The sequence below is a fragment of the Sphaerodactylus townsendi genome, linkage group LG03 (genome assembly GCF_021028975.2).
Source record: "Sphaerodactylus townsendi isolate TG3544 linkage group LG03, MPM_Stown_v2.3, whole genome shotgun sequence".
Lineage (NCBI taxonomy): Eukaryota > Metazoa > Chordata > Lepidosauria > Squamata > Sphaerodactylidae > Sphaerodactylus > Sphaerodactylus townsendi.
Window position 1 is genome coordinate 130576285 of NC_059427.1, and position 27811 is coordinate 130604095.

The following is a 27811-nucleotide window of genomic DNA, read 5'->3' on the forward strand; positions in this document are numbered from 1 at the left end:
GCCTCCCTCCCTCTCCGCGTCTCAAGCCAGCTTATTGAAATTCTGCTTCACAAAGTGCTCTGAACTGAGATGCAAACAAAGGGGACTGCTAGGGTTACGCTTCTCCCCCATCCCCATTGCTTAAATTTCAGGCTGTCCTGCCAAGTTCTGTGTGAGTGGCTCTGTTGTGTGGCATTTAGATCCACTCTTGTGATAGACGGGGAATAAGCTTGTCTCTTTTACTGTGGCTGAACTTCACGCTGATTCCAAGGTGGCTTTCTTCATGCTTACAAAACAAGCCTGTGTACTTGGCTTGCGAGCTGAGCCCTGTGTTTAGTGTCTGAACAGGGATGCTTCTTTAACTTCTAGCTGTGACATGTTAGCCAGTGCTCAGGCTAGAAGTCGTGAATTGTTTTTCTGGGTTCTTGCAGATCTTTTTGTTCTTGTGTGTAGGAGTTGGGACCGAATAAACTATGACTTACTGGTTTCTGTTAGACCTGTCAACCTTCATAAAGGCATTTTATCTTCATCTGGCTCTCCTTAACTTTGTCCTAAATCTTTTGTTTGGGGGAGGGGGAGTTCTCCAATGCATAGGAAAACTGCAGGACTTTAGACCAAGTTGCCCCCCCCCCCTTCACAAGGTTGTCTTGAACTTTGTTCCTGTGCATGTTTACTCAGAAATATCCCATATCTCCATTAAATATCCCAAGGACTGCATCTTCAGTGAGAGCTGTGCAAGGCAAGGCTTGGATCCTATCCCCAGCTTCTATATTAAGGACTGAAATGAAAGTTAAAACATCTGTTAAGGCACTGGCCATTTAAAGGAGCAGAGTTACCTCTTACTTCAGGTTCAGAACAGTCATATGGGTTGTGTCATGAACTTTGTTCTTTCCCTGTTCTTTATATTGCTTCAAAGCCATCAGGGGTGGACTCTTTGGCTTTTTTTAACATAAGCTGGGAAAACTTTTCCTTCCTTGTGGTGCTAGAGCTGGATAGTAAAAATGGGCAAGTTTGAATCCAGGGCATACCTGGCTGTGGTGTCTAATTATTCATTAGCAAATGGTCTTGAACCAAACCTGTGTGGTTTTTATCTTCCATTATTTGGTCAGATGATGTAAACTCTTTGGCAATAGCTATCAGCTGCTTTAAGGGAGGAAATCAGTCTTGAAGACCCACATAACAATGCGGGAGCCCCAGCTGGCTGATATTAGCTGTCATGCTCCAGCAGAGACCCTAAATGAAATATTGTAAAGCCTCCCTCATATAGCATTGAAAAGTCCTTTCCTGAGATTTTGTGGCAGCTGCTGGGAGCTTAATGATCTTCTCATATCCTACTACAAAGAACTATAAGTTGTGTGCTTATTTGTGAAGAAACCGCTTGAAGGGGTACTAGTTGGCACCCATGTTTCATCTTTCCTCTGGTAAGCAATGGCTGCAGCAGTTCCCTCCCTCTGTTAAGACTGGTGGTTATTGCAACTGCAGAAATGGCTAGCAGAATAGATTCCCGACTGGACTTCCAATTCACATCTACCCAACCAAGCCATAACGTGAGTAAATCACCAGAGTCATGGAAAGGCAATACAACTAAGCATGTCTTGTTTTTTGGCTCATCACAACACTTTGTTCACAATTGCTACAATATGCCACATCCTGTGATGGGATGTTTCCGCAACTGTGGTTTCTAGCAGTGCAGACCAAAGGACTATGGCAGTATTTGGCTCTAAGCTTCCTGGGCTAACAGTAAATATGGCATAGCAAGTGAGCATCTTTCTCTGCCCAAATCAATGCTTATGTTCAATGCAGTCTATGCTACCCCCATGTACCAGTGTCCAATACTTGAAGTATTCTGTCTTCTCCCATCCTCCCACTGTTTAACATAGTCCCTGTGGAAAAATGTGTGTCTAGCTGTGCTTGTTCTTGTTACCTGCTGGAGCAATTGTAATTGTAATTCATGAACCTTGTACAGCTGATCTCATCCTGAAGGAGCTTCGTTTGGCAAGGACCTGGGCATCTTTTGCTCCTGCCTCCTTGGAAGTAGCTGACTATTGTAATAACAAGCAGTCATTTATCTTACAGACCTGCTGCAGTGTTTGCTGAGCAAGTAGCCTAGTCTGCATAGGGGCTGCCCACAGAGTGTTGTGTTACATTATCGTCTTGGGTCAGTTTTAACCCTAAGTGTGTTTTGCATCAGTTCCTTGCTGGAACCATTCTCCTCAGAACAGTCGATGCTGTTTGTTTCAGTTGTATTTACATTAGGGTTTTTGCACTGTTGTGCCAGTGAAATAATTCATCTCCTGGCTTTTATCATCCATATAAGGAGATAGTTGTGTACTGATCATGACTGTGTTCTGATCTGTCATGCAGTTCACTGATATCAGTGGTATGTCTGTGTGAGCTATCCTTTAAAAATGTGAGCTGGTTTGCACTATTTGTTCTTGGCATTATATCACTGTTCTCCCAGTCTCTTCCATCACACACTACCATCAAGTTGCAGATTTATTAACCCGGCATTCAGTTCCCAGAGGGCAACTTGGGCAAGCAACCCCCAAAATGCTGCATTTTAATCTTTGACCAACTCTAGCTAGAAACTCCCAAGATCTTCCTTTCTTATTCAGAGTATCACCTCAGAAATCACACACTAAAATAATTGTGCTAATTTTTAATAGTTTGTTAGTACCTATTCAGTTGTGTATGTATGTTAAACAGTTCATGCTGCGCTTCAAGGAGTAGTTCAAAGACCATTCACATGAAAAATAATTTACACTTCTGTTTCACAACAATAGGAGATAATGCAGCCGATCAGCTCCTGGAAAATCTGGGGGGTGTAATGGAGGCAGAATGAGAAAATTCTGGATTGATTTTTAGAATCCCTGTTATAAATGTGTGTGTGTGGTTGATGGCTGTAATGCCACAATTGACTGGTGTGGAAGCGCCCATAAATCAAAGTGTGACTTGCAAATGAGCCACAATCAGCTTTGATCTCTGAGAGGTTGTAAACCTTAGCTTGCCCTGGGCTACTTTCATTGTCATTAGAATCTAGAGTGCTGGGGTAATGACTTTTCCTGACTGTGTGATTGTAGGTTATTGTGCCCAGTGGGATGGCTACTCTAAATGGCTTAGGCTCTGCTGACACAGCTAGCTTCCGCAGAGTAGCATAAATTCTGGGGGTCACTGACTGGTGGGATCATCCAGAGCCTGCAGAGCAAGTTACCAGCACCCTGAGCTATTCTCTACCTGCTTGCAAATAGGTTGTTTCATTTTGCGGCTGTGATTTGTCTCTGTGGTGTTCCTGGACCAGATCATTCTGGTCCTATATTCACAGCAACAAACTTTCCACCAAGGAAGTTCCCAAGCTTTCCCACTTTCCCCACAGAGCTAATAATTTACTCCAGCTCTTCTGTACCTGCAAAGAGAACTGTGGGACTTCCTTACTGACCAGATTGTAAGGCATTTGGCTATTTAATAGCAGACAAACCTTAGGGGTTTGTTACAAATGTGTCCCAAAACTGGCATATCAGTCAGCATACAATACCATCTTGTGGTATGCAACTTTTTAAATATTTAAATATCACAATGAACTACACATTTAATTGAAGATTTTAAATCTGTCCTGTAATTCACTGGCAAGGTTAATACAAGATCTGAGAATCAGAGACTCATTTGTGGCCTACTAGTGTACTGGTTCCCCAGACATACCAGCTCCACCCTGTATCAAATACTGATAATTTTTCAGTATTTTTAAAGTCTTTTTGTTGTATTTTGCCATCAAGTCACAGGCAACTCATGGCTAACCCTATGGAGTTTTCAAGGCAAGAGACATTCAGATTTGGTTTGCTATAGCCTGCTTCTACATTACAACCCTGGGTTCCCATAGGGAATGGGATCTCCCATCCAAATACTAACCAGGACTCACCCTGCTTAAGTGATCAGATTGGACTAGCCTGGGCTATTTAAGTCTATTACTATATTTTATTTACTCTAAAAGGAAGTCATCCATGTTTGAAAACAGGCTTGAAAAAAATAACAAATCCTGAAGCTAGCCTTGTTTGTTGGATTGAGTCATGGTGGTAGCTTTTCCCATTGTTTATAAATCAGCTAATACGTTAAAGATCATCAAACATCAACAGATTTAATCAATTTGTCGTAAATCCCTCTGAGCTCATTATGTGCTTAAGATCCAAGCTTTCATTTACAGCTTGGTAACATCTCTCTGAAAAAGGGAAAGTTGAACTCTCACTGTTATCCAGGTTCATCACCTGTTCTCCTACAATGGGGTAATTTCCACTGGTCAATAACATGAAGTGTTTGTTTGCACAGCTTGGCTGCTGAAATGCAAGCCTCCTGGCTGGCGTTCCCTTCGCAGGCTGCCTGGGCAACTTGCTTGTTTCGCACCCTTTCTGTCCTTTGGTCCCTCTTACCTGTTGACTGGAACACTTGACTGGTAAACTCAGGGCAGGGCAGGCTTTGATGTGGTGAGTCAAGGTGATCCAGCAGCGTAATTTTTGATAGGTGCACAAATGATGATCTGAATAACCTGGGCTAGCTGGATCTCCTCAGATGTTTCAGGCTAAGCAGGATTGGCCCTGGTTAGTATTTCAGATTTCAGAAACCTTTAATAGGCATTAGAGAGAGAAAAAACCCAAACAGTTAAAACTAAATAAAGTTACAGTTAAAAGAACATTATTGCAGGACATTCAAAACACGTATTAAGAATGTGGCTACAGCTTTGGATGCTGGTTAGTATTTAGCAGGCTGCTAAGAAAATTCAGGGTCATGACAGAGGCAGGCAATGGCAAACAACCTCTAAATGTCTCTTATCTGGAAAGCAGCATGGGGTTAGAAGAGACCACATGGGCTATCAAGTTCAACCTCCTGCCATGCAGGAATACACAAAGCATTCTTGACAGATGCCATCCAGCCTCCATTTAAAAACTTCCAAAGAAGGAGACTCTGCCATCCTCCGAGGCGTATTCCAGTGTCAAAGTATTTTACTGTCAGTAAGTTCTCCCTAATAAAGTAGAATCTCTTTTCCTGCACCTTGTTAATCCTTGTTGCTATAACTCCACTGATGAGGGGGAAAATTAAGTCCTTGAACTGCAATCTGGATTTTTTTTCTTTTTTAAATGAGGGAGGCATGGGGGAATTTGAGAGTGTGGCAGAATATCCCTCAAAAGGGTATCCCTTCTTGTAAGTCAGTGATGGCGAACCTTTTTGAGACCGAGTGCCCAAATTGCAACCCAAAACCCATGTATTTATCGCAAAGTGCCAACACAGCAATTTAATTTCAATACTGAGGTTTCAGTTAAGAAAAAATGGTTGACTCTAAGGCAGGGGTAGGGAACCTGCGGCTCTCCAGATGTTCAGGAACTACAATTCCCATCAGCCTCTGTCAGCATGGCCAATTGGCCATGCTGGTGAGAACTGATGGGAATGTAGGTTCCTATCGAAGCACGGGATTTCTCTAAGGTGTGCGTTACTCAGGAGTAAGTTTGGTGGTAGTTGGTGGCTTTGCTTTGAAGCAGCCGTGCAACTCTTCCAACGGGTGAATCACGACTCTAGGAGGATTTACTCCAGGAGGATTTACCCATTGCCCACAACCGAGCTTACTCCCAGGTAAAGGATCGTGCTTTAGTTCTTCGCATGAAAATCAGTGGGGTTTAACAGCGCTTAACAGGGTTACCTGCACAGCTTCCCCAAAACTAGGTCTTAGGCTTAATGCTAATAATCAAGCCCAGTGGCTCAGGCCAGCCTTGATACGTGTGTGGGGGGAGGGGCGATTTCCTGCTCACATGACGAATTCTATTTGCGCGTGCCTACAGAGAGGGCTCTGAGTGCCACCTCTGGCACCCGTGCCATAGGTTCGCCACCACTGTTGTAAGTTATTCATTCAGAAGTGATTTTCAAGAGACAAGTAGTACTGTAAGCTGCTAAAATGTGACCTGTGCTTACTTGGTTTCAGGCCTCTTGTGTGTTGTTTTAAAAAAGAGGTTACCTATTGATAGTAGTATTAAGTGGAGGTAATTTAGAAGTTGCCCTGCCTTCTTTCAGTGCCTCACAAGCCGCTCTTAATCTGTCTGAAGAGAAATGAAGGCTCAGTCCATGCTCTAGTGACTGATCAAAGCATGGCTCATGAAACATTTTCCTCCCACAACGAGCTGCCGTATGAACCCACAGACCATTCAGGACCTTACTCTAGCGCTAGTCATGCCTTCCTTGCTAGCAAGTAAGAATACAGAACATTGTGCTGGGGTAAGTTAGTGAGTGAGAAACTCTCCTCTTTACTGGCTTGAGAGAGGATGAACATCTGCCCCAAGGTTATGTCCATAATGGTAAAGTTGCATTACTTCATTTGTGTATAGAATAGAAGTCCTTATTCTTTACAAAAAAATCCTGTTATAAATATCATTGGTTGTGTATGAATACATCTGGTGTGTCTCCTGTCAGGAACGTTCTCTTGTGAGGATAAATACAGTGTGTGGTTTGAAAAAAAGCAACCCCAGTTTCTCTCTCAGACATTTAATTTAAAGCCAGGGGCAGTGAATTTTAATTTTCTGATGAATGTGACTGGTACGAGGCCACATTTTAAGGATGCCTCTGAGTTGTGCATTATATATAACACACTAACAAGAGCTCCAGGATATCATTCAGTGAAACCATGTGACATGACATAGGAGGAGGGGTCAGAGAAATAGTATTCATCTTCTGGCAGTTCAGATCTCAGGAGAAGTTTTGTCAACTCTAGGAATTTCTGCATGAAAAAGCATGTGCTGTAACACTGAACTGCAGGACCTCCTATGTTACCTGAATTAGTCATTTTTTTCATTTGGGGGAATTGGCAGGGACAGACCTTGCAATACAAAGAACTGTGCTGGGATCCCAGTCTTTTCCACCTATGTTTTACAGAGGGTTTCCCCCTCAGAAATCCACAAGAAACCAGAATTTAAGTGAAGTGTTCACAATTTTTTTAGCTAAATAATAAAACATACACATACAGCTTGGGAAAACACATACAGAGAGAAGGTCAAGGAGCCTAGGGTATAAATAGTAGTGAAGGATTGATGGGAATAGGAGAGGATATTTGTTAGGGTGAATTTTATCATTCCAGAAGTGAAGAGATCCAAAGAACAAGAGACAGCAACCAGTACTGCTCATGGGGCACAGTGGAGCAAGAACCAAGGGTGGCATGAGACCCAAAGGTGAGGTGCCCTCATTAGATATAGGAAATTTTTACCCTGTGGTGATGCCAAGACAGGCAGTTTTCCCAGACAAAGCAAGGATCCATTCTCAGGAGGGAGCAATACTTTGGAAAATGGCTGGATTGAGTCAGAGCTGGGGAGAGTTTAGTTCTTGATTAAGTTTTAGGCAGAATTGATAAAATTACAACTCATGGCATTCCATAAGGTTTGATGGTTCTTTCGTAATAGGACAGGAAAAGTTATGATTACATTGGCTAGGGAAGAAAGGAATCAAGGAATCTGATTATGTCAGAGCTGCTGAGTTTGTGCATACCTTATAAGATGAGAACAGGTATGACTTCCCAAGACTGGGACTTTTGTTATGCAAATTGAAATGACAGAGTCTTCAGGAAAGGCGTTGTTCACTGCTATGCATACTTGATTAGGGAGTTGGATGGAGAAGAATTTGGCAAGCAGAGCCCCCCCCCCTTTCCAATTAGTATCAAAGTCCAGAATTAAGATTTGTCATCCATCTTAGTCTGAACTGCCTATAACAATAAGAGATGACTGGTGGGGCACATCTCAGAAAAATGCCCCACCCCCTTGTCTTGGCATGGACTTGCATGCTAACACAAGTGGGTTCTCTTATGTGTGCATAATGTAGGAGTGCTGGATTTCGGAGCCTGCGTTCTGTTGCTTGATGTGAATGCTGGCTTACTCCAGTGGCCATCCTTTACTTCAGCTCCACAGAACAGGCATCTGGTTCTAGCTATAATTTGACATTTATGGTGGTTTGTATTTGTAGGTCTCTAAACCAGGAAAGTGCAAGTTCTTCAATGAATCGTGCTTCTTTTTACCCTTGTAAGAACTTATCTTCTGTCCACAATCCTATACTCTTTTGTATGTGCTTTTTCCTCTGACCCCTAGAAACCTCCTGGAAGGTTCCAGAGGTGTTGATCCCAGCTAGTTAAACTAGCAGCTCACTTGATCATATTGAGCTAGTTATTGTCCCAGCTAGTTAAACTAGCAGCTCACTTGATCATACAAAGAGACCAACACAAGCCACAAAGGGGCAAGCTGTGCAAACCCCCATGCAAAATAGTGATAGGCAAACATTCCAATTTGTGCAAGCATCCCTTTGTATATGCAAACAGGCTGCTCAAGGTATGCATGAGTGCACAACATTGTCCCCCATGGTTGCCTTCCTTCCGAAACCACAAACCTTTACAAGAGAGTGAACTGTCATTTGTGTGTGTGTTAAGTGCTATCAAGTCACTTTTGACTTATGGTGACCTCCAAAGTGTCCTATAGTTCTTAGCCTTTCTCAGGTCTTGCAAACTGAGGAATCCATGGCTTCTTCTACTGAGTAAATCTGTCTCATCTTGAATCTTCTCTTTTCTTGCTGCCTTCAATTTTTCTTAGCATTATAGTCTTTTCCAGGGAATCTTGTCTTCTCATAATGTGACCCAAGTATGATATCTTCATTTTGGTCATTTTAGTTTTTAGAGAGAGTACAGTCTTGATTTAATCTAGAACCCTTTCATTTGTCTTTTGGAGGTCCACAATATCCATAAAGCTGTCTTCTAACACCTCATTTCAAATTAATCAACTTTCACTCTCATACCCAGTGATGAGGAATACTATTGTATAAAGTATCTTGGGTGCCAATAATTCATCCTTAAAGTATAATTTTGGGCACCAGTAACTCATCCTTGCTCATTTGTGGCTCCTTCAAGGTTGCCCTTCTCAGCCTTAGTCTTCTGATTTCTTAGTTGCAACCTCTCTTTTGGTTGATAATGGAGCCAAGGAATAGAAATCTTTAACAATTTAACTTCATTGTCTACCTTAAAGTTGCGTAATTACCCAATAGTCCTTGCTTTTATTTGCTCAGCTGTAATCCTACTTTGATGCTTTTTGCTTGAACCTTCATCAGTAGTTGTTTCAAGTCTTCACTATTTTCTCCCAGCAATATGGTGTCATCTACATATTTCAAATTATTAATGTTCTTTCCACCAGTTTTCACTTCACCTTTATCTAAACCTAACCTAGCTTTCCTGATTATATGTTCTGCATATAGGCTGAACAGAGAGGGAGACAAAGTACATCTTTGTTTGACATCTTTATCAATTGGAGGCCATTCGGTTTCTCCATATTCTCTCCTAATTTACAATGTGATTTCTCATGCCTCTTCCTATTCTCAATCCAAATTGAACTTCTGTCATTTCTCATTCCTTGTATGATGAGTCTTTATTGTAATATTTTGAGCATCACTTTACTTGCATGAGAAATTAATGTGATGGTCCAATGGTTGGTGCAGACTTTGGCATCTCCTTTTTTTTTGGAACTGGAATAGGAATTGGACTTCCGGTACAGATATGACACTGGGTGGCTGTGCCTGGCTTTGCTCTAGCTTCGCCAGGCACCCTAGATCAAGTGTGCAATTCTAAAAGGACCTAAGCCTCTCTGGATGAAGGAGACAACCAGATAAGTCAAATGCACTTCTGAGGCGATCTCCTGTAGGCGGGATCATGCGGTAACACTTGCGTAGTGGTCCACTGGAGTTGAGAAGCTGGAGTTAGCAGTATTTACCATCTTTTCCAACTTGAGCCATCAACCCCCCCATGGGAGGAGACATCCAAGTCTTGTACCCCTTATGACAGAACCAGGATAGAAAGAGACTGAAAGAGGAGTCCATGGCCTGCAAATGATAAGCCTGACACAAATCAGGAGATTTTCCTAAATGGTAGGAAACAATGTGGAAAAAGACTTTTCATAAGGCTATACTAAAAGATATTCCCAGAGGAGAAGGCACTAGAGTTAGAAAGCCTCTTTAAGGCAAAAAAAAATCCATATGTTTCGCTCCCTCTCAGTTGGCAAAACTGGAAAAGAAATGACCTCAGAAATACATCAGCAGTCAGAAAGGAGGGAGGAATTTGATCTCTCCATTAAACTACTGAATACTTTGGGAAACTGTGGAAACAGTGCAACAACTAGTGAACAGTGGCATCTACCTGAAAACGGTCAGTTTCCTTTGAAATAGCTGAAATGGTCAAAAACCTTAAGAGTATATTTGCAGTATGTTAAGTCTCAAGGCAGAAATAGACTCTCTGAAAGACTCTGACAATAATAGCATTCCCCAGATGATGTCGGAGCTTTTAAAGGTTATAAAAGAAATTAAAGTTGAATTTCAAAAAAATAGGGCAAATAGAAGAAAAGGTGGAAAAGACCAAAGAACTTTAAAACAAGATGTGGACAAGATGTGGATTTTCAGAGTTGAAAATAACATGGCTTAACCATTCTTCAACTATAGTATCAAATTAAAGAGAAGTCCTTGAGACTTAAAAAGATACCAGAGGATCCAAATCCAGCAAAAAAAATTCAGTCCTGGCCAACCATTTGAAGATCAAAGAAGAAATGGTATCAGATCTATAAAGTCCATCAAAAAATTCAAAAGTGAAAGGACCGTGTAGAGATATTGTCATCTATTTCTACACTAAAGAAACATAAAATTTTAAAAGCACTTTGGAACCCAGCAATCAAGATAGAAGACAGGGACATCATCATCATGAGGGAGATCCGTTTAAGAGTCTTGCAGGAAAAGAAAGATTATGCATTCTTGGTGGACATTTTAAGAAGAAATCAGATAAGATTTTTGTGACTTAGATAGGAAGGAGTTGTCTTTACAAACAAGGAACAGCAAAGAATTACTTCAATAACTAGTGCCAAAGAGATCTTAAAGAAAATTTAAAAAGACTTCAAATAAAAATGTTCTGCAAGATCAATTGATGACTTAATAAGAGGGGATGTAAATGGGTTCTTTAGAGATTGGTGATAATAAAGTTGAGATGGTAGATTTAGTTATAAGGTTAAGAGAAGGGTGATAAGGGAGAAAAGAAGGTTTATGTTAAAACATTATTGACTATGGGAAACCCTAGGCCCCTTCCGCACATGCAGAATAATGCACTTTCAATCCACTTTCACAATTGTTTGCAAGTGGATTTGGCAATTCTGCACAGCTGCCAAATGCATTGAGAGTGGATTGAAAGTGCATTATTCTTCATGCGTGGAAGGTGCCTTAGTTAGGAGAATAAGATGTTTTTCTTTATTATAAATTGCCTCAAATTGTAAGTTGATTTATTAGAAAAGGTTAGATAAAATAGAGGAAACTATGCAGAGCTTGAGGTTTAATAATTAATGAAAATTTTTTATAAATAAGTTTGACAGCAGGGTATGGGTGGGAAGTCAATTAGTTTTATGTAGGTCATGTAGTCTATGATGTTGATATAGTTCAAACTCTGGTTGTGTCAGTAGAATCGGGTAACTGGATCACCTTTGTTTTTTCCCTTCTATGTTAGTCTTTTTGTTATAAAAAATGAATAAAATATTTTAAAGAAAAGGAATTGGAATGTATATTGAGCTTTTCCAGTCTGTGGACCATTTTCTTGTTTTCCATATTTTTTTTGCATCTTAAGATTTAGAAGCAAGGCATGTCTTTTCTGTAAATTAGTTTTCCTGTCTGCAATCCAATCCAGCAAGAGCTGCTGTTAGCATGTGCTGAGATACCAGCCATCTGCCTATATGGCAATGAAAACTGCCAACTGCACTGGAGCATGTTTTTGGGTGCATGAAGTGTCTAACCCCCAATATCTCCAGCTAGACGATCTTAGAGAGCAGATGGTGGGAGATCTTTCTATGCCCGAGAGCCCCTGATAGTCAAAATAGACAACACCATTATTTATTGTGAGGTAGCCTCAGGTGCTGAAATCCTTTCAAAGTCTTGTCTTTTAAAATTGTGAACCAGTATCAGTGCTTTATTGGCAACATTGGAAAATGCTTCTGTACAGACTTCTTTTCCCTAGGGAACTCAGGAAAAGAACCCAACCCCCTTCCACCTCATTCTCTGAAAGACATTGGGAGAGAGCAGCCCTATAGGGTACAGCTTTGATCTTCATGCCAACAGAGGACTTTAAAAGGAAAAAAAAACACAAGGGAAATTATTTCTGCTGAAAGCTGATCTACTCTTTCCACATCTGCTGTGTTGCCGTGTGCTCCTTCTATTGTGAATGCACCTGCTCTTACGCCACCATCAGTGTCTGCTGGAACCATGTCCCCGTAGTGAGCTATCCCCATCCTGGAAATGACATTTGCAAGTCGTTATCCCAATCTCTGCCCATGCTCTTGCTAGCCAGCCCATTGTGGGAAGTTGCCAAGTGCTTAAAAGGTTTGTGGTGAATATTTGCAAACATTATCATTGGCCTGATGGAAAGCATATATTGCTGCTGAATTCCAAAGGTCAATGAGGATTGCTGGGGTCCAGCATTGTTGCAGTGAGTTCACCATCCTCTGGCTGTACTATTTAGTGTAACTCAAATAGGAACTACAGGAACTACAATTCCCATCAGCCCTTACCAGCATGGCCAATTGGCCATGCTGACAGAGGCTGATGGGAATTGTAGTTCCTGAACATCTGGAGAGCCGCAGGTTCCCTACCCCTGTACTAGACTATATTGCTGGGATGTGGATAGGAAGTTCACTCTTGCAGCTTACATTCCCATGGTAAGCTCAGTGTCTTGGCTCTGTCTCTCCCTTTGGTGGAATGCCAACCAGAAGAGTTTCCCTGGGCTTAGGTACTGCATGGATGAGCTGGATGAACATTTTAAGAGGTACAGTTGATGCCTCATATGTTCTAATGGGTTAGCTTTAATCTGGCTTAAAGGGCTTCTAGAAATCCTTTGTAGTTGCTTACTTTGCTTAACATCTGAAGCTGGTTTGCTAATGAAGCGCACCTCTACCCTGACTTGATTAGGCTAGATACCTTGTGTATCCAAAAACAAGAGAATAAGTTGACACAGTTATAGGGGCTGCCTGACTGAAACTGCCCACATTTTTGTCTGTTTTTATTTCCAAGTGTTTTGACATTCAGTAGACTTTTCTGTGCAAACAGTCAGGAGAAAGTCATTGAAGCTTTATTCGCCCTTCATTTTTTTTCCAAGCAGCGATGTGATTGTTGCAGGATCTTGTCCTGTTCTTTCTTTCTTGCAGACCAAGATGAAAGGGTATGTTCGTTTTTCCACCCTGTGTGTAAAGGGGGAGCAGCAGCCTTCTCTAGGTTAAGACTTGACCATGGGACTGGCCAGAAATGGAGCAAATGGGTCATCTAGGAGCCTCCAGATATTTCTTATTCACTACCAGAGGAAATCCTTCAGGCATTCCCCTTTTAACATTGCACATGATCGGATTTTCTGCAGGCAGGAGGTGTAATGTGTAATTGTGACACAGGTGTAATTGTGACACAGTAGTTGAGTAAGGAATTAACGGATCTGTTTCTTGATGGGACAAGTGGGGGTGAGGCCTTTAGGTTCAAGAGTACCAATTTATATATGGTCAAACTATGTTGAAGCTATTGCAGACAGTATCTGAGGATGCAATAGTTCTATAAAATGAATTCTATACATCTTATTTTAGACTACTGCAAAACTGGTAGATTGCTCCAGAGCACATGTGTGTCTGCTGAAATGGTTAATCCAAATGTGGCTGGAAAAATGAAATCTTTATGACTAAAACTAGTCTTTTAAAAAGGGGGGGGGATGTTCTTGGGTTAAGTATAAAGAGTCAGCATTGTGATCTGGCATAGGCAGGAGACTTCATAATAATCATCCCTGATAGTCTGTCATCATGCATTGAGCGAGGGGTGCTGGAAAATGAATGGCAGCACTGTTGGCAAGGGCTATGATAAACCAAGGTCCTATATATATATATTCTGGGTCATCTTGACTTCAATGGACGTTTGTGTGGAACGTGCCAATTTGCTTTGAATTCGACTGTAGATGAGTTGGGTTTGGACATGGCCCTGAAGCAAAAGGCAGGCTGCAGATTTATTTTTTTCCCCTGTTGACTCCTACAGACACAGGTCATGCGAAACACACGTCCAGCAGAGTTACTTTTAAGGTTGCTTTGGGGTCATTTCTTATCAGCCTGGCTTAACTGGTTTTTCCCCTGACATCAATTATTATGTGTGTTTTCTCTTTCTCTCTCTCTCCTTGTTTTGCAAATCACAACATGAAAATGCAGTAGTGACTCCTTTTCTATAGCTGAGTGAAAATTTAGTCACTCTAGAACAGTGTCATTTTCTTCACAAATAACTAATTCCCTCTTATACAAGTACTTGTAGTGGATAATGTCACAAGAAGAGGCTTCCCTTGAGGCATATATTCATGGACGTTTACCCTCATTCAGTGAATATTGAGAGTTTAACAGGAAGCACGGGAAATGTCCCTGGACAAGTTGCTGTTTCTCCCGAGGAATCTCTCAATGGTTCTGATACCAAAATAGCTTTGCATCTTAAACTAGTCATGTAGTCTCCCCTGTCAGTCATGTGAACTGCGTGTGGCCATCTTGAGCTGAAGTTTACAGTTCATGTGAGCTGCAAGGACTGTGTATGTGTGTTTGGAGGTACACCATTCCTGTGAAAGTGGACACACCATTTAGCTTTCATGAGGGGCCTCCATTGGAGAAGCAGGAGGTGTTTGGGGTAGGTGAAACCAATGGGTAGAGTTGCTTGGTAGGATGAGAACAATTTGTAGCGCTTAAACAAGACATTACTGCAAGTTGACGTTCAGAAGGTTGGTACCTCAGGCCCATCATATGTTGATTATCTCATGCTCTGTATCTTCTGTATTCTACAACTCTCTCTGCAAGCAAAGCAGGAAGTGACAAATGGCTGCCTGAAAGCTGATTGCTGTTTGTAACAGCCTAACTGCAGGACACACACATACAACTTTGACTGTCCTTGAAATGTTCCAGAGCCTTTTCACTGGGAGGGAAATTTGAGTGATCCAATGAGGAGGAACTCCTTCCAAGAAAACCAGGCATGAAGAGTCCAAACTGTCTTCCTCATTTAAATGGGACTGTGTGTACTCTGTTGAGAAATCCGAATTCTGTGCAAAGAAAAGCTGATTTCTGTAATTTGTTTAGATGATTTACAGTGCAATCCTAAGAAGTGTTACTCCAGTCTAAACCCATTGAGATTAGTAGGCTTAGATTGGAGTTACTCTGTTTAGGGTTGTCTTGTTAACTTGTTTTGGGTTATTGTAGCTTTGCTAACCATCAGCAAAGGGAGTCATAGTTCCTGAACCCCTTTGCCAACAAGAACACATCCTTCATCTCTTGGGCTTTTGAGATGTCACCAGGCTACATGCTTTCTAGCATCTCTTTGTTTCACATAGGAAACTTTTTCCCAACTGAAAGTGAATCTTCTTAAGAATCTGCATTCTGTCCCCAACCCCGTCTGCAGTTTTTCTGCACTTACTTGGGATCAGAATGTAGTCCAGTCCTTGTTACTATCACATGTATGTTACCTTCCTTGCTGTTTGCACCAGCTGCTCCCATTCCATGTAATATGAAGTTGGCAGAGGGCGGCAAGGATTTGGCTGTAAACAGAAATGAGAACTAGAGCCATGCCCATAGGCACCCTCTGTTTGTGCCAGGGAAGCACCTGGGCTTGAGTACAACACTGCTGTCTCAGCTGAAGCCACAGTGCAATGTGACCTTATTTGACTTTCTCCCTTACTGCCAGCAATCAACAATTGGTCCCCTCTCACACAGTTCAAATACAGGCTAATTTTGTTGATGAGCACATTCTGGATTCAACTCAAACAAAGTAAATTACTTTTTTGGTTCATTATTTTTAATAGGAAGGAGCGAAACATGTGTTTCATAATGCGGTGCATCTTTAACTAGGTTGCATCTTCAGGCTTTTCACACAGCCCATTCCTGAGAGATTTCAGATCAGGGGTCATTCCGGGCCTCCTGACCTTGCAAGTGGAGGCTGATTGCCACTTTCTTACATTGAGATAATGTGTAATGCAGCCTGTGGTCTCGCCATCTACATCATAAAATTATGTTTTATAGAGGTGCAGAGGAACATAAGACCATAAGAACTAGCCTGCTGGATCAGACCAGAGTCCATCTAGTCCAGCACTCTGCTACTTGCAGTGGCCCACCAGGTGCCTTTGGGAGCTCACGTGCAGGATGTGAAAGCAATGGCCTGCTGCTGCTGCTGCTGCTCCTGAGCACCTGGTCTGCCAAAGCATTTGCAATCTGAGATCAAGGAGGATCAAGATTGGTAGCCATTGATCGATTTCTCCTCCATAAATCTGTCCAAGCCCTTTTTAAAGCTATCCAGGTTAGTGGCCATCACCACCTCCTGTGGCGGCATATTCCAAACACCAATCACATGTTGCATGAAGAAGTGTTTCCTTGAATTAGTCCTAATTCTTCCCCCAGCATTTTCAGTGAATGCCCCCTGGTTCTAGTATTGTGAAAAAGGAGGTGTAGTCATGCAAATCTTCTGTTGAGAGCCAGTGTTGTATAGTGGTTAGTGTTTGTCTAGGATTTGGGGATGCAGGTTCAAATCCCTGCTCTGCCATAAAAGCTTGCTGGGTAACCTTGGGCCAGTCACACACTCTCAGCATAACTTATTTCATAGAGCTGTTGTGAGGATAAAATGGAGGAGGGGAGAAAGGTATAATACAAATACACCTATTTAAAAACAGACCACTATTGTGGCTCCTCTTTTCCTAGATACTGTAGAAAACAAGGGTGGGGGTGGGCAGCATGCCAGAAAAAGCAGGCAAAGTTGAACACTTCTGCACATGGGATGCCATGGTCTGAAATCCACCGCTTCTATCCAGGCTAATTTGCAAAAAGTTACCTGTTTTAAGGTAGATTCTGTCAATGCAAAGGTACAGTTTCTCTCAAATCTGATTGCAACGCATTGGTCTAATGAGAATGTATGGCTAGGCCAGCAGCCCAAAATTTGTGAATTGCAGCCTTCTTAATCTCTGCCTCTCCTAGCCATTCATTCATTCACTCAATCCTTTACTTGTTTAAGCATTCCTTGCCTTTCCTTTTAACTCCAAGTGTCACTTCTTTAAATATCTCTTCTGTGACCAGGCTGCTCCTCTGACCTTTCTCTTCCCTTCATTTCCAAGTTTCAAATCCTCTAAGCATCCAACAGGAGTTGCTCATATATACAAGCAAACTAAAGAAATACTGAACTGGTGTAGTCAAGTTTCCAGAGCCGTGCATGTTAATCTTTATAGGGGCAAAAGTTACATGACACACTGTTCCTGCTTAGCATTTCCCAGAGTCCAAATACCTTCTTTCTTTTCCTTCTTCTGTTCAGCTACTGTCATTCCCACAAGCAAACTTGTGATCTCCAACAAAGATTTGTAAGGTTAACCAAAACACAGCCCTGTGGCTGTGACTTCTTGCATTTCGCTGCAATTTTTTCTGCTCAATTCAGATCAGGGTTGAGATAAGGGAGTACAGTACCTGCTGATACCCTACAAATGCTCATGTCTTTGGAAAAAGTATGGTGGTCATTAGTTCTGGAGTTTCAGTGTGTAGTGTTTTTTTTCAAGCTGTATTGAACAAGAAACTCCAAAACATGGCTGCAGGAAGTTCATTAGCTTTTGAAAACGTTCTGCTTCCTTCTTGCTTACAGCCTACATCAACACTGATGTGGACTTTCAGATTAAAACTGAAGTTCAGCTTAATGTTGGTACAGTCCTCTCTTGAAGCTGTCTGCAGTATGAATAAACTAAGGACCCTGTTGTTCAGCAAGGTAGATGATCATGCCCCCACATGTCCCCACTGGAATTTTCTGGCTGGCACACAGGAGCCAAAAAATCTAGGATGTGCATCCAGGCACAAAGGGCCAGGGTAGAGGCTCCTGTTTAAAGGGAATGATTGTCGATGCTCTGCAGGGGTAAAACTCCCTGAATAAGTAGGCTGCTCCACCTTTTCCTAAACTGGAGCACTTTTTTAATTGCTAGAGAGATTTGATTCTTTAATAGGTATGTCTACAACCCTGAAATTTGCTTCAGCAGCCTGCTAAAGTTCACAATTCTTAGATTTTCCCTCAGATGTAATTCTGCTTCTTGATCTTGCTGGTGTCCTTTTCAGGCCTGTATATACTTTGATATTAAAATGTTGTACCCTTTTTAAAACTCATTGTTGCGTATTTTTGTATAATTTTTGTTCTACTGGTCACGGAGAGGAGCCAGATTCTGTACAGATGTGTCTGCAGATAATGGAGATTACAGTAAGGCAGCAAACCAAAAAAAGGGGGGGAAAGATGCACAATAACAAGTAACACATTTTGCTATATAAGTTTCGTTGGAGAGACCAGAATTCATTTTTGCTCAACCTTTCCACAGCAGTTGCACCAAATAGGAATTCTGGATGCTGACACAGCAACACTCTTAGGGGCTTTACATGAAATAAAGCTGTCACCAGTCACCTTGCATTTTTCTCCTTTTTATGGCTTGCTGACATGTTGCTTAGCGTAGCCCTATTTTTCTTTCTCTTTTGCGTGATAGTGAGCCCCCAGAAATGATAAACTTGGATATAAAGGACATCATTTTTTAAAAAATCGATTTTCAGCATTTCTTAGCTTTTTTTTCCCAGGAAAAAAAAAAGATGTCATGTCTTGCTGTGAAGGGAATAGCAGAGTCCAGCCAGATGAAACTGAGGGGGAAGCGTAGTTAGCAAGGCAAGCAGCAAACCTAGTGTCAGTTTCAGTGAATCCCAGAAAGAAGAGGTGGAGTTCAGTGCTACTGCTAAGGAAAAAGGGTTCCTGCACCTCATCTGTCAATATAGTGTATTAGTTACCGTGTTTCCCCGAAAATAAGCCCTACCCCGAAAATAAGCCCTATTATGATTTTTCAGGATTTTTGGAGGAGGCTTAAAATATAAGCCCTACTCCAAAAATAAGCCCTACCGGTAGTTACAGATCAGGATGGTGTGACGGGAAAGCAACGGGGCTGCCGAGAGCCCGCCTTAATGAATGGTGACGGTACCGTATTTTCCCTAAAATAAGCCCTACCCCGAAAATAAGCCCTGATGCATCTTTTGGTGCAAAAATTAATATAAGACCCTGTCTTATTTTCTGGGAAACACAATAGTGTAGAATATTAAAAAGGGGAGGTTTGAATTACTTCACAGGGCTGTTGTGTGGACAAAAGGGAGAGGAAACTATGAGACCCAGTGTGATGCAATGATTAAGAGTGGCAGACTTTAATCTGGAGAACCAGATTTGTTTCCTCCTCACTCTTCCACATGAAGCCTGCTGGGTGTCCTTGGGCTAGTCACAGCTTTCTCAGAACTTTCTCAGCTGTCTGTTGTGGGCAGGTGAAGGGAAAGGAGTTTGTAAGCTTCTTTGAGACTCCTTAAAGGTGGGGGAAAGCAGGGTTTCCAAATTCTTCCCAATGCTTCTCTTAAATACCACCTTGAGTTCTTAGGAGAAAAGGTGAGTTTGAATGTAGTAGTAATAATTATCCACATATTTAACTGGGAACCTAGGAAGAAGACACAACATGGGGCATTTGGAATCCTGCAGTGACCTTGGAATCTAACCCACCGTATGTACTACTAGAGCAAGGAAGAATGCAGCAAAAGGTGTAGTGTTGTGAAAATGTGCAGACTTAGCATGCATGAGGTACCTGGTTTAAGCCTTGCATTGGGTAATTACAAAAAAAATCCTGGAAGAAGTCTCAAAATCAGCTGACATTTTGCATTATCACAATTAAGCATTGGGATGGGCGTGATTGGCTGTCCCACACACAGACCTTTTCATCCAGCTGTTTATGCAAAATGTGATTTTTCTATGCAAAATGCCTTTTCATTATTCACGTTCCCAAAGACTTCCCTGTGTATTCTGACTGTGCAGTCAGAGAGGTGTAGCTTCTTGTTATGCTCCTTGTTGTTTGAGGTGGGTGTCCTGACTTGGGTTTATATGTTTTTTGGGAAACAGTGATTGGCTGCACCCTTAATCAGTGTGGTTGGAGAGGGGGGCAGTTTTCATTCAGTGGAGGTGTTTAGGGATGCCTGTTTTCTCACTGGCATAATATAACTCCAGTGCCAAAATGCTAGCTGGAGAAACTTAGAATATTAAGTCTTGCTTATCCCCCACCCCTGGCACACCTCCAGTGCTGCCCACTTCCATGCCATTGTTGAAATTACACATGCAGACATGGTGCCACTATATTTCCAAATGTGCTGATGTGTCTTTGAGTTATGCTAGTTGGTATCCCAAACACTCTGCCGGCTGTGTTTGAGATGGTGTCCTTTATAACTTAGCCTACCCTTCTCAAAGAAATCTGCAGATATGTTTCTGTGTACTCATGAAAAAAGGATTTTTTGGATGTGTGAATGCACTTCTGTATGTGTGAAAAGTTGTGTCTGTCCATGGTTGGGCACAACCAGTGTACATATACTGTAAAATGGGGGATATGTTTTTTAGAACTCACACGTAAGAAATTTATTTTGCCTGTTAAGGAAAATTGCATTCTCGAAGTGGCCAAAGAAATCATTTAGAAAAAACAGTGAACCCAGCAATCCTAAGAAGGCTTTCCTGTCAGTGAGCCCCATTAAATAGACCAGAAAAGGATACTAAGTAGACTTACTTTAAAAGGAGCTTGGATAGACTTATGGAGGAGAAGTCAATCTATGGCTACCAATTTTGATCCTCCTTGATCTGAGATTGCAAATGCCTTAGCAGACCAGGTGCTCGGGAGAAGCAGCAGCAGCAGAAGGCCATTGCTTTCACATCCTGCATGTGAGCTCCCAAAGGCATCTGGTGGGCCACTGCGAGTAGCAGAGAGCTGGACTAGATGGACTCTGGTCTGATCCAGCAGGCTCTTTCTTATGTTCTTATGCTTAAGATGGCACTGTTTAATTACACAGTAAATAGGTTTTTTTCACCTCTCATGAGGAAGTTTTTAAAATTAACAGTTGCTTGTAATTTTTAATTTGACTCAATGAAAAAATTAGAAGATCTATGCTTTTGGGCTGGGGGGAGCATAAGTGCTCTGTAATCAAGGAAGTGTTTTTCTGTACTGGGTGCAAGATACTAAATCTCTGCTCCCTGAAATGTTATGTCATTGTCCCTTGGACTTCTGGCCTTTTGCACTGCATGACTCCTATGTTTTCAATTCCATTTTTTGCGTCCTTAAGGACTAGCAATTTGCGTTGATCTTGAATTTTCTTACTTAAAAAAATACTGAATTTTGCATTTTTTGTGTATACTTGCAGTGGAAAAACACAGACCTGAAAGTCACAGTAATCTTTTGTTCATCACACTGCAAAGGTTCTTCTTGATTGTGAAAGGATCCAGGCTTGAAAGGAGCTCAAGTTTTGATTTTCATAACTACTCCAAATTGGACTTCTTCTCTGGGGGAAAAAAGGATTTCAGCAGGCTTCAGTTGAAGTCAAGCCAGGTTATGTTTCCACAACTGTAGTTCAGACCACAAGCTGCTTAACCCCAAAGTCCTGCGTAGTGAGACAAAAAAACCTTTCAGTTCTGAAATTAACAAGTTTTGTGTTGACTGTGCAAACATGGTTGAGGAACAGTGGCGATTCTCACTTGCATTCTTTCCTAAAGTCAGACTTGCTGTAAATCTTCCAGGCTATGAAAACTCATTAATAGTTGAGCTGTACTTAATCTTCACTGTTGAAAATTTAGAAGGGAAGATCGGGGATGGGGCGGTCTAGAAGCCCAAAGTATAAATAAATAAATAAATAAATGGTGTTCTTTCTGTTTTTCTTTGTGGCTGTTTTCTCTCTCCCTCCCCAAAAGTGCTACTCCAGAGTTAATTTTTCCTAACAAAATGTTGTTCTTCTCCAATCAGGGACCATGTACTAAAGACGGCAATGTTACAACCGTGTCACCAGTCGGGTGTTACTACATAACACCAATGAAAGCAAACAAACCAGTGCTGCGTCCTTTGCTTAAATTGGAGAGGGGACAAAACCTTTTTGCTGAGGCAGTATACTTGTCTCAACTACATGGTTGCTTGTAGTCGACCCACGTGGTCAGCGTAAGAACGAGACGAGACGCGGAGATAACATCTGGTGGAGATCGCCAGCAGCGGGAGCCCGGAGGTCCGTGTTCCTAGCGAGTCTCCCGCGTGCTGGTTTACAGCACCTTTATTGTTATTCTCGAGTGTAGGAGGGAGGACCCGGGGGAGTTCGGGAGGCGGGGAGGCTGGGAGGAGTCGGGGAGATCATCATGTGATGCATGATCTCACCTGGCTACGTGCGGAGAGGAGCGTAAGCGTCTGAGCCTAATCCTCACCTGGGGGCAAGACCATTGTCCCTGCGCCCGGTGATTGAGCCAGATAGTTCAGGACCCGTGACTCATAGGGGGGGATGAGTGGGGGTGTGATCGCGACCAGAGGCGTAGGGTCCGTTGAATAGCGTTTCTCGGTGCTGCTGGGTCAGCAGTGCATTACCTAAATCTCCTCCTTTTACATTTTAGAAAAAAGGGACGAAATGCTAAGGGGCGATTTAAAGGGCCTTGTCTCCTCCGCCGTCTGGTCAAGCTGACTGAGCTGCTTGTGTAACATTAGAACTTAGTTTAGCGGGGTAAGGGAAATTGAGGAGGCTTCTTACCACGTTACAGGCAATAGACACACATTGAGCGAAACAAGATCCGATAGCGAGGCACACAATTAAGGCAATGCAGAGCTGTACAATGGCACTCAACCATCCTCCCGGCAATAGCTCCAGAGGGCTGACCACCAATGGGGTAAAACATCATACTTCAGATTAGATACAACTTCTTGCAGCTCCGTGCTTTCATATGAATCAATTAGGAATTATCAGAAAGATTAAAACAACACATATTATGTACATTCTCACAACCTTGGTGATGTAATAACAATAAGTAATCAATAAGCGGCCACGATTGTCTGGGAATTAAAACGGCCGAAGTTCCACCTGCTGCTTTCGAGGCCAGAAGGGCATCCAGAAGGCGGTGGAGGTAGAGGATTGATGGACCGCAAGGGCACGGGCCAGCCGGCCAATAGTCTTAGCATTGTAGAAGCCGGAGTCCGGGGACTCCCACTAGGGGAAGTCGCTGAGGGAGGCGAACTCCGCCCGAGGCGGGGCAGCGTCGCTCCGACAGGAGGGTCGAGGCAGAAGCCGGGCGGCGGCGTCCGAGGCTCCCGGGGTGGGCCTGAGGGTAGCGACGATGGTGGCTGAGGGCAACAAGAGTTCGGCAGGGAGTCGGCGAGGCGGGAATGTATTAGCGTTCCCGCGGAGTCCAGAACCAGCCCCTGCATGGTGACACGTGGGAATGTCCTCCATGTGTGTGCAGTTCAGTGCTTGAGCAGCCGAATAGGCCGGAGTGGGTTCCCGTTTGGCTTTCGCCCGGTGATCTTGGCGCAGGTGTTAGATTCGTGGTTAGCGACAGTCTTGAGTGACAAAGGGAAAGCTCCAGCAGGGTTTGGGCAGCCGGGTCCCTGATGCGGCTCATAGAATATCCTGATGGATGAGGCATTCATGAGGGGCTTAGCCCGGAACTCCAGCCTAGGAAGTCTCCGGAGTGCTTGCAGGCGAGGAGCAGGCAGGAGCAGCAGGCTCCGACTCCTGATATTGGCCCAGAGCAGAAAAGATGAAGGCGTTGGCAGCGGCAGCAAACTGCTCCCAGATGTTGGTCTGGTGGCTTCGTCAGGGGTGGCGTCGCCATCGACAGGAGAGCAACAGAGCAGGCAAGGGCCAGGTGGCCGCCCGAGTTGGCGGTGATGATATAAAGAAGCCCGGCACAGAGGTTCTCGGGTGTCACCGGGGGGTGAGTCTTTGCTGGCGCAGCAGCTCTAGGGCCCAGCTGGTGGAGTAAACTGGCGTCTCCCAGGTCATTCCGGGTCTTTGGGCGTTGGCGGCGGCGTCCTGTTGAGACCGCTGGGGCGGGATCTTTAGAAGATGTGTTCCATCTCGGGATAGGGGTTAGTTTCCTCCTGGCGCCATTCCATGGAGTTGTACATGGCCCGAATGCAGTCTGAGGACCTGGGAAGAGGACTAGAAACACCTTTCCCCAGGTTATGGGGGGGCGGAGTCCATGAGACTCAGAGCGGATGAATCCGGGATCGGAGTTTAAGTTTAGAAATTTAATATAAGAAGGCTTGTTTGCAGCCTGTGAAGGTTGCTTCCAATGCAATCCTCTGAGGCCGCCTACTCTCTTTCTTTAGTTGTTTTGACAGGGGAGGCAGGAGGTGGCGACCCTGGTGAGGAATGGCTTCAGAAGCGTCATCAGAAGTGCGCGTCAAAGTCGAACCTCGAGGAGGAGGGGCTGGCGGGTCCTGGGGGATTGTGGGTATGCATGCTTAATCAGCAGCACAAAGGGGCTTTAGGCGCCTTTTGGGATATTATTGCATCCGGGGAATGAAGCAATCAATTGATTAGAGGCAGATTCCTGCACAAAGGAAAGAGGGGTTCTTTGCAAAGGGAGTTGCCGTGACCTTGGTGGCTAATGCAGGAAGCTGGATGGTGCTAAAATTTTTTGATCAGATTATCTTGGGGAATTGCGCCCTTGAGAACCTTGCATCTTAGAGGCGGTTTAAACCGAAGCGCCTGGCAACTAGCGCGTGGTACTGATAAAGTTGCCAGGCTGGGCGCTCCCATAACAAGCGGGTTTACTGAGTATTAGGGGCATAATGGCAGCCTTTTTGAACTGGGGCCTGTCACGGCGGTACTGCGGTATCAGGACGAGCTGGGTGCAATCAGGGAGGCCAGTCAGCCAATTGGCCCTCCACGCCTCTACTGGTCGAAAACAGAAGAGGAGGAGAGGGAAACAGTTTCTTACGGAGGTAGAAAGTAATTTTGGAGAAACACGATTAGGATCAATGATCTGTGACGGCTTTACCCATCCCAGACTAGAGTCGTTTTAACCTGACTCTGAGTCCCTTCCCCAGAGATTGACATGGATGTCTAAAGCGTCGTGGACTGTACGCTCGAGCCCTGGGCTGGCCGTGTGGCGGATGCTCCGTCTCGCTGGTTTGTCTCCACCCACCCAGATGGGCAAGCCTGCGACCGGCCACTGGTGAACCTCGGCTGCTCTGATAGCGGTAACATCAGCGCCGTTGTCCACCAGGCCCTTGAACTTACATCCTTCTATGGCGAGCTCCAGGTACATGGGGCGGGAGCTCCCGATGGCGTCTCCACCCGCTCGCGGCGGTGGTGTAGGCGCGCCATGTGTTGGCTGCTGGGGCTTGTAGCCTTTATTGGGTCCGGCAGCGGGCAGCGCATGGGGCAAGAAGAATCAACTGGCGGCGAAGCTCCGGCAAACCAACTCCTGTGGGATGTTTGTCCAGACTTGGAGATGGATGGGTCCTTAGTGGCGTCGTCGATCCTCGGGGGCGATGGAGCAGTCCCTGTTCAGCGGCAAGGCCAGCTGGCAGCACCAGCCCAATAGTCCGGTGGGATGGGCTCGTCATACTGGGTTGGAAACAAGAACCTCGTGGGGAACTTAAAGGAGATGGGCTGGGTGCATGCGGCGAGATGCCGCAGAGAGGGGGTGGTTTTGGCAGGGGGGGCGGTGTTTGGGTCTCCTGGTATTCTCCTCCTTGGTCCTGGGCTGGGGGAGGCGCCGGGGGCGGGAGTTTCCCGGCAGACGGTCGTTTCTCCAGTGGAAGCCTTTCTGGCAGCGTGGGCACGGGTTTTAGGTGGCCTTCTCCTCTGGGGAGGACCACTCCTCCATCGGCTGGCAAGCCCCCACCGGGCGTACCTACACTCCTTGAAGTGTCGGGGTCTGCGCAGTTAAGCAGTCCTCTTGGAGGCTGCCTCCATGATGGAGAGTGCTCTGTGAGGAGAGCTAGCCCAGTGAAGTGAGGAGGATCCGATGTCCTGGCAAGCCTTAAGCATGTCGGCCAGTTCAGGATTTTTGCCCAGCCGAGATGATTGCCCTGCGGCACTCGTGGGCGTTCTCTTTTGCGAAGCATGAGGAGCTCGTTTGGAGCCTCTTAAGCTATCTACCTGCCTCTTGGCTTCCTGGAGCCTGTTCACGAGGCTTCGGCATATGGGCTCTTGGGAGTTTGCCTGATGGAGGGAGAAACTCTGGGTTGGCTGGCGGCATTGGGGACTTGTGACAAATGCCTTATAGAGCACTCGAAGCTGACGTAAGGGTGGCCTCAGGCAGGACAATCTGATCTCGTTAGGGTTGGCGAAGCATGAAACCCGTAAAGCTGGCGGCTGTGTAGAGAGCGCCCGCCGGACGCTCCCCTGCCTGATGCATTGCTGGGAACTGCGCTTTCCCAGATCACAAATTGTGCTGGGCTCAGGAGCATCTGAAGGTGGTTTTCAGTCGTCCGGAACCATTAGGTGATTCCTCGCCCGATTGCCTCCAGCATGCCTCTCCGCGTAGGGGCTAGTGATTCCTACGTCTACGCGTCGCTGCGGAGCTCAGTGAGGATGTTATAGTTTAAAGGAAATTTTCGACAACCCGCCGAATGGCGCACCCTCCCCTCAGTATCTGTGAAGTGGGCCGGGGCACAATGCAGAATCTCGGCATCATCTTCCGTCGGGGTTTCTTTCTTCTGCGGGTCGTGGCTAATAATTTCTCGCGAGTTTTGAAACCAGCGCCGTGCGATAATGTGAGGAGGTGCAGTGGCCGGAAAATGAAGAGGCGAACAGGGGAGGCTGAGCGGCGGGAGAGTTGAGGAAATGGGTGAAGGAGCAAGGGGCAGAAGGAGGACGAAGCGTCAATTTAGTGGATAGAAAATTCGAGGTTGAAATTGAAGATTGAAAGATCGAAGGAGGACCTGCAGCAGGAGCCATAGGTCTGCAGGCTGATGGCGACAAAACATTGTCTCCGTCAGTAGCAGCGACATCGTGAGCTCTGTGCGGTCGCCCGATGTTTCCCAGTCCTTAAGATTCAATGTCCCCCCCTCACCAGGTACCATGGACACTGAGCTTCAATCTCCTCAACCTCCTTCTCTTCACGGGGACCCTGCATTTAAGCTAGCAGCTTTCAGTTAAGTCAACGTGCTTGTCATAAGCCTAGCACCAGCTCATACTCACCCGGTGTTCCGTCGGACGAGAGAGTGTCTAGGGCCGATGTCTGGATGCGCCCGATCAGAGACGAAGCGATGCAGCAGTGAAGTCCCTGAATCGCGCCCGATCCAGCGGACTTGATTATCGCTGACCTCCCAGGCTGACGGTGAGCGGGGTGGAGGTTAGGATTCGGGTTTCGGCACCAGCTTGTGGAGTCGTTACGTGGTCAGCGTAAGAACGAGCGAGGCAGCCCGGAGATAACATCTGGTGGAGATCGCCAGCAGAACCGGAGGTCCGTGGTTCCTGGCGAAGTCTCGTGCTGGTTCCTGGCACCTTTTGTTGTTATTCTGCTCGAGCGTGTAGGAGGACCGGGGGCGGAGGCGGGAGGTCGGGAGATCATCATGTGATGCATGATCTCACCTGGGCTACGTCGGAGGAAGGGCGTGGCGTCTGAGCCTAATCCTCACCTGGGGAGCAGACCATTGTCCTAGCCCGGTGACTAGCCAGATAGTTCATGACCCGTGACTCATAGGGGGATGAGGAGTGGGGGTGCGGTGCGACCAGAAGGCCGTAGGTCCGTTGGCGTCCCAACGTTCTACTACGGTGCTGCTGGGTCAGCAGTGCATTACTACAGTTGCTGTGAGGCAATTTCATTTCAGCTCAGTGTAGCAAGACAGTAACATCCTTGATACGCATCTGAGCATGGACCTTCTCTGGCCACGTTATAGTGTTCTCAGTGGAAGGCCTAATTTGATGGACATCCTTATCCCAGTTCTAAAGCTGTGAGTGGTGTAGAGTTGTGTGGGACTATAGGTGAGTCGGGG

The 27811-nt window shown here is 44.7% G+C and overlaps 1 protein-coding gene across 1 annotated transcript in view; it reads left to right on the forward strand.

Annotated features, from left to right (window-relative positions):
• Positions 1-27811, forward strand: part of CDC42EP4 (CDC42 effector protein 4) — a 36628-nt gene that overhangs the window by 613 nt on the left and 8204 nt on the right. The gene's annotated exons all lie outside the window — the stretch shown is intronic.